This window comes from Mustelus asterias, unplaced genomic scaffold, assembly GCF_964213995.1.
Source record: "Mustelus asterias unplaced genomic scaffold, sMusAst1.hap1.1 HAP1_SCAFFOLD_765, whole genome shotgun sequence".
NCBI lineage: Eukaryota > Metazoa > Chordata > Chondrichthyes > Carcharhiniformes > Triakidae > Mustelus > Mustelus asterias.
In genome coordinates this window covers 184,434-196,323 of record NW_027590713.1, presented here as the reverse complement: position 1 = coordinate 196,323, position 11,890 = coordinate 184,434, and the positions used below count along the sequence as shown (strand labels likewise).

The following is an 11,890-nucleotide window of genomic DNA, read 5'->3' as shown; positions in this document are numbered from 1 at the left end:
GACACAGGGAGAACGTGCAACTCCACACATTGCTTCCCAGTGTCCATAATTGGACGGTGCAGCCAGAGGCTGCTTCACAATTAGCCTCCCCCCGGGAAACTTGCGACTGATGTGCCATCATGCATACATCTGATTTTGCAACACAGAAATCAGCCTGACATCTGACTTAAACGGAAAATTCAGCCCCTGACAATTACAATTTCCTACGAATCAAGCTCCTAATTTTGCCAATAAGGAAAGGCAACTTATGGAAGAGCTTTAAGCGCCTCCCTGCAGAGGTAGAGACAACTGGATTACTCACGTCTCTCTGTATAATAAATTCTTGCACCTTGTGCATTTTTCCAGCGATAATGACTGTAAAATCAGAAAGCATGGGCTCTAAAAAGACCGTGCAGTTTCATCTGCTCAGAAACCACTAATCCCATAATTATTCACTCACTGAAAGGTCTATCTAATTTTCCTTTCTTCACATTATCCGTCTTCTTGGACATTCCGAATAATGAGGCTACTGCAGAGGGAAGTACTTTCAATGTAAAGTGGTTTCTTCCTGTTTGTTGCTCCACTAACTTCCATTGATCTCCACATTGACCTTTTCCCCAAAAAAACTTCAAAAGGCAAAATCCACTTCTGATAAATTCCTGCACTGACTGAACAGGTAATACACAATGGGTGCAGTGCTATGGAAGATTATAGTTATTACTGATGCAGTGGGCATGATCCATGAGGCTACTGTTTTCCAGTGTCAATCATGGGAGTGCTTTCCGGTCCCGTCTGTAACCTCTGGACTAAACAGAGGAAGTCAGTTAATTGTGTCTGGGTCAAATGAGTCCAATAGAACTCATGTTCCACTGATGCCTCCCCAGCCAAAGTAAAATTCAGCCAGCTTTTGTTGACAGGATGTGGGCATTGCTGGCTGGGTCAACATTTATTACCCATTCCTAATTGCCCATATCCGAGGGCATTTCCTTCCCTAAAAGACATTTTTATAACAATTGACAATAGTCATCATTAGACTTTTAATTCCTGATTTTTCTTTAACTGAATTCAGATTTCACCTATGCCATGTTGTGGTGGGATTTGAACCCAGGTCCCCAGATTTTGCCCTGGATTATGAGTCCAGTGACAATTCCACTAAACCACAGCCTGGTGGTTATACGTTTAGGTTTCTGGAAAAGCCCAGTTGCAGGGGCAAGTCTGGCCTGTTGTCTCCGTGGGCAGCTGAAGTATACTTTGAGGAGGATACATTGTGCCGTAACTTCCAAGTCCCCCAACGCTGGGGTTTGGGGGCTACCCCAAAGGTTGGCCAAGGAATCTGTCTCGGAATTTCAAAGGGAAGGGTTTGCACGCCGATGCTAACTTCTTGTAGGTAATTGCCCTGCACTGGGAGTTATCTGAAAATGTGACTTAAATCGCAAAGTTTGGATGGTTCTGGCTGTTACCCAAAAATGTTGGAAGAATTAAAACCTCTTCTAACTTCTGGGCAACGATTGTAAAGACACAAACCGGCCCCCTCACGGGACTTCACCCTCATGGGACCTCACCACACTGCCAAATTCCTAGGGGATTCCATACTCTTTCTCCCCTCGCCCCCCCCCCCCCCCCCCCCCCCGCCAACCACATTGAGCCCCAAGGGACACCCTTCACAATATTCCCACACCCCTGATTCCCCCTGCTATTCCTCTTGACCTGACCTTCCCCATTCCAAGCCCAACTACCCCCATGACCCGACTGGAATTCCCCCACCATCCAACTGGACTTCCCCAACCCTGACCTCCAACCCCTCTGATGTCTGACCAACACAACATCCAACACCCCCAATTCCTTGTTATCCAGTCCCCTCTCCCCAATGATCAACCCCTCATGATGTTTGGCAATCTCCAACCCCACAATGTCCACCCCTCCCCCAACACCCACTCCCCCCCCACCCAACCTCCAATCTCTCCACCCCCCCAAGCCTATCCGCTTACCTCAGACACTTACCTTCTCCCTGGTCAGTCAATTTCAAAGGACATTTAAACTTAGCCTGGCTTACAGCAGTTAGTATGCAGAAAAGGGGTCATGCCCTCCTCCTACAACTCTCCTACACTTCGACACCGACCTTGAGAGACAGCCGTGCTGCCTGGATCTCAACCAGCCTCAGTCACAGATCAGGTGAAATAGGCACGTAAGGAATTTAGTGTGAGCACAGAGTGACAATCCAACATTGCGATTCCACTGAAGTTACAGGCCTTTAAAGTTAAAGTTTATTTATTAGTCACAAGTAAGGCTTGTTAACATTGCAGTTAATTTACTGTGAAATTCCCCTAGTCGCCACACTCTGGTGCCTGTTCGGGTCAATGCACCTAACCAGCATGTCTTTCGAACTGTGGGAGGAAACCAGAGCACCCGGATGAAACCCACGTAGACACATAGAGTCATAGCGTCATAGAGGTTTACAGCATGGAAACAGGCCCTTCGGCCCAACTTGTACATGGCGCTCCTTTCTTTAAGCCCTAAGCTAGTCCCAATTGCCCACATTTGGCCCATATCCCTCTATACCCATCTTACCCATGTAACTGTCTAAATGCTTTTTAAAAGACAAAATTGTACTTGCCTCTACTACTACCTCTGGCAGCTTGTTCCAGATACTCACCACCTGCTGTGTGAAAAAAATGTCCCTCTGGACCCTTTTGAATTTCTCCCTTCTCACCTTACACATATGCCCTCTAGTTTTAGACTCCCCTACCTTTGGTAAAAGATATTGACTATCTATGTCCCTCATTATTTTATAGACCTCTATAAGGTCACCCCTCAGCCTTCTTCGCTCCAGAGAAAAAAGTCCCAGTCTATCCAGCCTCTCCTTTTAACTCAAACCATCAAGTCCCGGTATCATCCTAGTCAATCTTTTCTGCACTCTTTCTAGTTTAATAATATCACGAGGAGAACGTGCAGATTCTGCACAGACAGTGATCCAAGTTGGGAATCGAACCCAGGTTCCTGGCACTGTGTGGCAGCAGTGCTAACCACTATGGCACCGTGCTGCTCCGAAGGGAGTCCACAAAGAGTTTTATATTGCTTAAGTGAGTGGACAAAATATTGGCAGATGAAGTATGATGCGGACAATGGAAACTCATACACTTAGGCAGGAAGAAAAGCAAAATTTCATTTGAATGGAGAAAGATTGCAAGACTCTATGGTAGAGAACGATCTGAGTGCTCTGGTACATGTTTCACAAAACATTCGTATGCAGGTACAGCAAATGATAATCAAGGCAAATGGAACGTTGTTGTTTATTGCAAGGTGAATGAAATATAAAAGGAGGGATGTTCCTGCCACAGTGTATCAGAGGTTTGTGAGACCACATCTGGAATGCTGTATACAGTTGCAATTTCTATACTTGTGAAAAAATAAACAGTGGAGAGAAGATTCCTTTTTTATTCATTCTTGGGATGTGGGCGTCATTGGCTGGGCCGGCATTTATTGTCCATCCCTGAGGGCAGTTAAGAGTCAACCACATTGATGTGGATCTGGAGTCACATGGAGGCCAGATCAGGTAAGGATGGCAGATTTCCTTTCCTAAAGGTCATGAGTGAGCCAGATGGGTTTTTCCGACAATCAGCTGTGGTTTCATGATCATTTTTAGACTTTTAATTCCAGATTTTTAATGAATTCAAATTTCTCCATCTGCCGTAGTAGGATTTAAACTGGGTCCCCAGAACATTACCCTGGGTCTCTGGATTACCAGTCTAGTGATAATGCCACGACACCACTGCCTCCATTCACTTGATTTGTTCCTGGGATGAGGCAGTTATCTTATGAGGAAAGGTTGAGCCTGTATTCATTAGAGTTTAACAGAATGAGAGGTGATCTTGTTGAAACATATAAGATCCTGAGGGGGATTGATGGGTTGGATCCTAATAGAATGTTTCCCCTTGTGGGAGAAACTAGAACGAGGGGCAAAGTTTAGAAATATGTAAAGATATATAAGACTAGTTGAGAACTTTGAGAATCATTGGTCTGTGGAATTCTCTTCCCCAGAGAGCAGTGGAGGCTGGGTCATTGAATATTTATAAGGCTGAGTTAGATAGATTCTTGCTTGACAAAGGAGTCAAAGGTGAGATGGGGGGTTGGGGGGGTGGGGCGGGGGGGTGATGGAGGTGAGACCACAATATCAGAGCAGCCACAATCTTATCAAATGGTCATGGTGGATTAGGCCTACTTGTGCTCCTAATTTGTAAGTTCAACTGTATGTTTGTATACTCTGGTTATTTTATTAACCTAGCTCCGCCAATAAGTTTGTGAATCACGGAAATGTAAAAATAAATTTGTTTTCTGGCTTTAATTAGATTAGCTCATTAGATGAGCAATAATGTGCCTGGACTGGAGAAGGACAAATTAGTCAGAATGTCTGCTCCTGGCTATTATCTAGTTACCTCATTTGCAACTGCTCCATTGTGGTGATTACCCACTTATGGACCTCAATTAGTGGCCGGGCAGAAGGGCTGTCCATGAGCCTTCATGCCCAGGGCATAATCGGGAGATGCCAGGAAGATGGTGGGGTCCCCAACCTTCACCCTCCTGGCCGATTAAATACACCCCTTGTCTCTAAACTTGCTGCCGGTTGGGGCATTACCTTCTGCCCCTTTTAGCCATGCTCGTCCATTGCGAATGATACGCAGAAGGAATTACATCAAGCTGACCCCATTAATCTGTCCAAAACCACATTGCTCCCAATCCAGTGACAACTCCATGGATTTTGAAGCTGCCATTGTGGGAAAGCGAGCTTCTAGTTTAAAATAAATGTCATGGCTCAATGGTACCATTGGTGCCGTGCAATGATTTTCACAGAGACCCACGAGTGGCCTACTTGATGTCAAAGACACCGGTCGAACCTCCCTAAAGGCCGGAAGAGGTCAAAGGCAAGTAAAAAAAAAATTACATGGAGGAACAGGAAGAAAGTATTGGACCCCTCCACCTGCCCACACCAGAAGCTGTCTGGAAACGACAATGACCCCCCATTCACACCTTCTCCCATTAGTCCCTGGAGCCAGCCTCCATTCCCACTCCCAACGACTGGTCATCTCATGGATCCAGTTGAAGGGCTGAGAGGATTCCAGGAGAAAGTATTTAAAATGTATTCCATGTTCCCAAATTTGGGATTCATGGACAGTCCGGCCCTCACCTTTAGAATCAGAGCCCACACACTCTAAAATCTCTTTTGTGTCACAGATCCTTTGTTGAAAATAATAGAATAGGGTATGTGTAATGGTTTGTTTTTGTAATGTCTGCTGACTTTCTGCAGGGTTCATTTCCTCTGGTTCCGCAGCTGAAAACACAGTGCAGCTTTGGATGTTGCAATTTGCATACTAATGAGAAAGCTTATTCATCGCTGCACTGTTCAGGTCACATGATCCATCTTCTCCATTCCTCCTGTATTAGGTAACATCCTTGTCCAGTAACCCATGCTAAAGTAACCCATTCTTAAGTGAGGATGTTTATTTTTGTCTCCCCAGTGTACTGATGGCCGACCAGCGGTAAACAGCAGCAAGGCCGAAAGTGCATGGCTGTTCCGGATATGGTACAACTTTGATCACAAGTATCTTTTTTGGTGAACTGTAAGTCATGGTTCAGTTTGCTATATATTTTGATGTTCTTTTGCAGCGAATCACCTGTACATGTAACGCAGTACAATCAACACGCACGCAAACCCACACTGCAGCACTCAAATTATAGACCCTCTCATCTCAAGCTGTACTGGCCTCTCAAATTCACAAGATAGGTCATGTTTCCTAATCCCCGAAACCAAAGACAAAATATAGCGTGGCAGTAAATCTGAAACAGGAACAGAAAATGCTGGAAATACTGTGTAGGTCAGGTGGTGTCTGTAGTGAGAAACGGCTTTGCCATCTCAGACCTTTGACCCTTTAGCCAGCTCTGGTAAAAGGTCATTGACCTGAAACACTAACTCCGTTTCTCTCCACTGATGCTGTCCGACATGCTTGAGTAGAATCATAGAATCCCTACAGTGCAGAAAGAGGCCATTCGGCCCATCGGGTCTGCACCGACCACAATCCCACCCAGGCCCTATCTCCATAACCCCATACATTTACCCTAGCTAGTCCCCGGCACTAATGGGCAACTTAGCATGGCCAATCCACCTAACCAGTACATCTTTTGACTGTGGGAGGAAACCGGAGCACCCGGGGGAAACCCACACAGACGTGGGCAGAACATGCAGACTCTGCACAGACAGTGACCCAAGCCGGGAATCGAATCCAGGTCCTTGGCGCTGTGCGGCAACAGTGCTAACCACTGTGCCACCATGCCGCCCCTAGTAGTTCCAGCGTTTTCCATTTTTATTCCTGACCCACTGCTCATCTATCTCCAAGTGAAGGGCTGCGAAGGAGGATGCGCAGGTCTCCCGCCAACTTTAGCCATTCATATAGGAACCTGCTCACAAGTGTGGAAGCTTCTGATCTGTGTATGCACAGTGTGCAAAGAGTCCTGAATATTCGCGGGTAACGGGAAGAGCAACATCCTGTTTCTTTAAACAACTGACTTTGATCAAAACACCGTAACTGAACGGGGAGGTGCGATGCTAACTGCCCACGTGGGATGTTACCAGCTGGAGTTTCAAGGAGATGCATTTCATAGAATCATAGAATGGTTAAAGTGCAGAAGGAGGACATTCAGCCCAATGTACCCATGCCAACCCTCCAGAGCTATTCACCCTAGTGATATCTCACCCCCCACTTTTCCCCATAGACATACAAATATTTTCTTTACAGGGGCAACGTCCAGTACTTATGGAATTACACCATGGCCACCCTGGGATTTCAAAGATGAAAATGCCAGCCAGGAGCATTGTATGGTGGCCCAGCCTTGACGCTGATATTACCAACTTGGTCAAGCAGTGTGAGGCGTGCCAATAGAATCAAAAGTTCCCTCCTTTGCCCTCCCTATATCCATGGGAGTGGCCTAAGTAGACCCAGGGTGCAAGTGCATGTAGACTTTTTTTGGGCTCCATGTTCTTGATTATGGCCGATGCGCACTCCAAATGGTTCGAGGTATATTGCAGAGGTTCCACCACTTCCCATGCTACCATTGAGGAACTACGACAACGTTTCTGCACATATGGGATACCTGAAGTCCTGGTCTCTGACAAGCACTGAGTTTCAGAACTTCATACTTTCCAGTGGAATCAAACACATTAAGACAGCACCCTCTCACCCATCATTGAATGGGCTGGCTGAACGGGTGGTGCAGACTTTTAAGCTCGGCATGAAGAAGCAACCTGCAGTGTCCACAGAGACCAAACCACCACGATTTTTATTTAACTAGAGGACTACCCCTCAGACAATGACAGGAATCATTGCAGTGGAATTGTCAATGGGATGGAGGCTTTGGACAAGATTAAGCCTACTGATCCCAAACCTGGCAGGGAGGGTCAAGTCCCAAGAAGAGAACCAGAAGAACTATGACTCTGCAAGGATAGAAAGAACATCTAAAACCAGTGACCCAGTCCACGTGAGGAACTTTGGGGATGGCCCCACTTGGGTCCCCAGGATCATAAGGTAAAGAAATGGAGCCCCGTCTCATCCAAGTGCAAGGCAAAGTTGTCAGGAAACACATGGACCATCTCAGGAGTAGGGAGCCTGTGTCAGTGCGGACCTCATTACCAGCCATGGGGACAACCACTGCCAGCATCAAGCCACAACTGGACGTTGACCCCCCCACGTCTGCCCCACTGAATGATGAGGACACGGATTCCGAGATGGAAGCGGAAGAGACTGGCGCCCCCACTGAAGCGCGACCTCAAGAGAAACCAATGCCAGTGGCTTTACGGTTGCTCCCGTCTCCAATCTGCTTCACAGCCCCTGATCCGGTCCTGCCTCCACTGCCTCCAGTCAACCTCAGGTCGATTACTCAGTGGCGGAAAAGCCGTGACAGGGGTATGGACTTGAGGGGGGAAGAATATTATGATGGCCACAGGGGATTGTCAATAGATTTCCCCATGGGCCTCAGAGAATATAGGCTCCCTTATTAGGCAAATGGAGGCTTGCCCGTTAGGGAAGGAGCAGCGGGAAGGTTTAAATCCAGCTTGCTCCACTTAGGCCAGCAGTTGAAAGACTCAGGGCTGACCTGCACTGTGTAGCCACTGAACGGCATTCCAAACACACTGTAAATAAAGGGTGATTGGTGACAGAAGACTGGCCTCGGTAAGATTATTATAGCCACCTTTTTTCCCTTTTTTATATTCATTTTCAAGTATATATCCAGTTGTCTTTTGGAAATTTCTATTCAGCTTATTTGGCTGTACATTCCAATGGTAACAGTAATAACATTGAATTTTTTGAAGACATGACTAAGGTAGTGGACAGGGCAATATCTATGAATGTAGTTTATATGGGCTTCCAGAAGGCCTTTGATCATGTTCCACAAAAGAGAGTGTTAACTAAGATAGAAGCCCATGACATGGCTGAGAAATTGGTTAAGTGGCAGGCGTCAAAAAGTAGGGATAATGGGTAGGTACTCAAATTGACGGGATATGTCTAGTGGTGTCCCACAAGAATCTTTGCTGGGGCCTCATTTGTTATTAACAACCTGGATAATGGCATAGAAAGTCATGTATCTAAATTTGCTGATGACACAAAGTTAGGCAGCATTATGGACAGTGTAGATGACAGCATAAAATTACAAAGGGCTATTAATAGAGTAGGTGAATGAGCAAAACGGTGGCAGATGGATTTCAGTCCAAGCAAGTGTGTGGTTATTCATTTTGGATTGAAAAAGGATAGGTCAGAGTACTTTTTAGATGGCATGAAGTTAAACACAATGGATGTCCAAAGAGACTTGGGGGTTCAGGTGCATAAATCTTCATAATGCCATGTACAGGTGCAGAGAATAATCAAGAAGGCTAATGGAATGTTGGCCTTTATATCAAGAGGACTGGAGTATAAGGACACAGAAGTTATGCTGCAGCTATACAAAATCCTGGTTAGACCCCACTTGGAGTCCTGTGAGCAAACCTGGGCACCACACCTTAGGACGGATATACTGGCCTTGGAGGGAGTGCAGTGTAAGTTTACAAGAATGACACTTGGACTTCAGGGGATTAATTATGAGGAGAGACTACACAAATTAGACCAGTTTTCTCTGGAATTTAGGAGGTTAAGGGGTGATCTGATCGAAGGCTTCAAGAGACTAACAGGAAAAGACGGGGTAGATAAAAATAAAATGGGTGGGATTCTCCCCAAAGAATTCGAAGTGTCAAATTCGCGTAAAAACTGGAGTAAATCCCACTGGTTTTTTTAGCGGCAGTTTGAATATGAATCTCCCGCACTCTGTGCACTGCAGATTGCGCTAACGTAATTCACATGAAAAAACTGGAGGGCGGGGCCTACTCCCACCCAGGAGGCCGGCAGCATAGCGCTGAGTGGGCCACTACGCATGCGCCGATCTGTCATTGCCAATCACTGGCCCCCCCGAACATGTCTGGGCCAGCCTCACCACCCCCTCCCCAGCCCGCCTCTATCTACTGCCCCCCCCCCCCCCCCAACCCCCATCTTCCAGCAGTCCTGATCTCCCAAACTCCCCCCTACCGGCAGCCTTGAACCCCGCCAAGCCTCAACACCCCTGCTCCCCCCCCCCCACAACCCCGACACCCCCCCACCGCACCCCCCCACCCCCACGCCATAATGACCAGCCCCGATCGCTGACCTCCCTCCCTCTGTCACTGAACCCAGTGCAGAGTGGCAGCGGGACCTCCCACCCACACCAATTCTCCCCCCCCCCCTCAGGGTTCTACCCCCAATAGACCCCACCCCCTCTGGTCCCGCCCCCTTGCCACTGCTCGATGCCCGGTGGCAGTGTCAAGCTGAGCTATGGGCATTGCCGCTTTGCGCCTCTGGCAATGCCAGGGGTCCATGCTGACACTGCCAAGCTCGCAATGCCCGGGGACAACCCCCACTTACCCACAACTTTCTGAGGGGCCTCAGTGGCCCCCTCACTCCAGGGGGGGTCAGGCTGCTCCCCGCAAGTGGGGAGCTATTGAAAACCCCGCTGGAGTGAAACTCTCCTAGCGGTGGCGGGAGACTCGTGCAGGCCCAGAGCCTTCAGTCCCAGGCCCGCGAATGAAATATAAATTATATTTAAATGTATTTAAATAATTTATGCAGCTCAGCACCAATTTCTGGCATAGAGCTGATGTAATCAGAAATCCAGCGCTCAGGCCATGGACCCAGTGGGGAGCCCACTAAATGGCCTCCACTTGAGTCTCCCAGACTGCTGCGCTGCCAATTGCCCCCAATATTCTTCCACTAGTTGGAGGTTCTAGAACTAGGGGGCACAGTCCAAAAATTAGGGTCAGACAAATCAGGAGAGATGTTAGGAAGGACTGTTACACACAGAGGGTGATAGAAGTTTGGAATGCTCTTCCACAAATGGCAGTTGACGTTAGATCAGTTACCAGTTTTAAACCTGAGATAGATTTTGTTTTGTTTAAGTGAAGATATTAAGGGATATGGGCCTCAGTTTGTCTAGGGTTAAGCCACAGATCAGCCATGGTCTCATTGAATGGGCAGAATAGGCTCGATGGACTGAATGGTCCACTCCTGTTCCAATATTCCTATGTAGCGCACCGTGTTTAAAAAGAAAATTCCTCAACTTGCAAAGTCTTTTAAATCTGTGTCCTCTGATTATTGATCCAGCAGCAGTGGAAACAGATTGTCTCAGACTGCCTGAGCACTAGAGCGGGGGATATTCCCAGTATCTTATTCAATATAAATACTATTCTGAAGGTCAACAGCAGTTGCTAAGAAAAAACTTTACACATAAGGTTTGGGTTCATCCAATGCTGTTACAGTTCTATGGTGGGGTAAACGATCTATCGCATTTTAGTGAACCTTAAAATTAATTCCTGGACACTATTTGACTTGTTTTTATTTGTCACAAGAAGCAATTACCTATGCACTGAGCAACAGAATTATCATTCACTCTAACAGAATTAATCAAGTGTTCCTCTGTGAGGGGCAGTGGTAGATGCACTTCGGATCCTGTGATCTATGCAGCCCGTGAAATGTCCAGGGTAAGAAGGTAGACATCAGGCTTTCATATGTTCTAATTCGAGCTGTTGTACAGCCTTTGTACGGCATGTGAAAGCTGTTTGCAATTTGAAGATCTTGTGAAGAAATTTGGTAATAGTCCAGTTTAATGAGCAGATCAGCTGTTTGTATCTTTTTCCATAAGACATAGGAGCAGAATTAGGCCACTCAGTCCATTGAGTCTGCTTCGCTATTCAATCATGGCTGATATTTTTCTCATCCCCATTCTCCTGCCTTTTCCCCATAACCCCGGATCCCCTTATTAATCAAGAAACTATCTATCTCTGTCTTAAAGACACTCAATGACCAGGCCTCCACAGCCTTCTGCGGCAAAGAGTTCCACAGATTCACCACTCTCTGGCTGAAGAAATTCCTCCTCATCTCTGTTTTAAAAGATCGTCCCTTTAGCTTGAGGTTGTGCCCTCTGGTTCTAGTTTTTCCTACTAGTGGAAACATCCTCTCCACGTCCACTCTATCCAGGCCTTGCAGTATCCTGTAAGTTTCAATAAGATCCCCCCCCCTCTCATCCTTCTACTCCAACGAGTATAGACCCAGAGTCCTCAACCGTTCCTCATAGACAAGCTTTTCATTCCAGGGATGATTCTTGTGAGCCTCCTCTGGATCCATTGCAAGGCCAGTGCATCCTTCCTTAGATAAGGGGCCCAACTGCTCACAATACTCCAAATGGGGTGTGACCAGAGCCTTATACAGCCTCAGAAGTACATCTTTGCTCTTGTATTCTAGTCCTCTCTTCATAATGCTAACATTGCATTTGCTTCCTAACTGCCGACTGAACCTGCACATTAATC

The 11,890-nt window shown here is 46.8% G+C and overlaps 1 long non-coding RNA gene across 1 annotated transcript in view; it reads left to right on the top strand.

Annotated features, from left to right (window-relative positions):
* The first annotated feature begins 5,491 nt into the window (after positions 1–5,491).
* LOC144487386 (uncharacterized) overlaps positions 5,492–11,890 on the top strand; it is a 73,793-nt gene continuing 67,394 nt past the window's right edge. The window contains exon 1 of the long non-coding RNA XR_013496403.1: positions 5,492–5,575. This is a non-coding gene — a long non-coding RNA (uncharacterized LOC144487386). The remainder of the gene's footprint in view (positions 5,576–11,890) is intronic.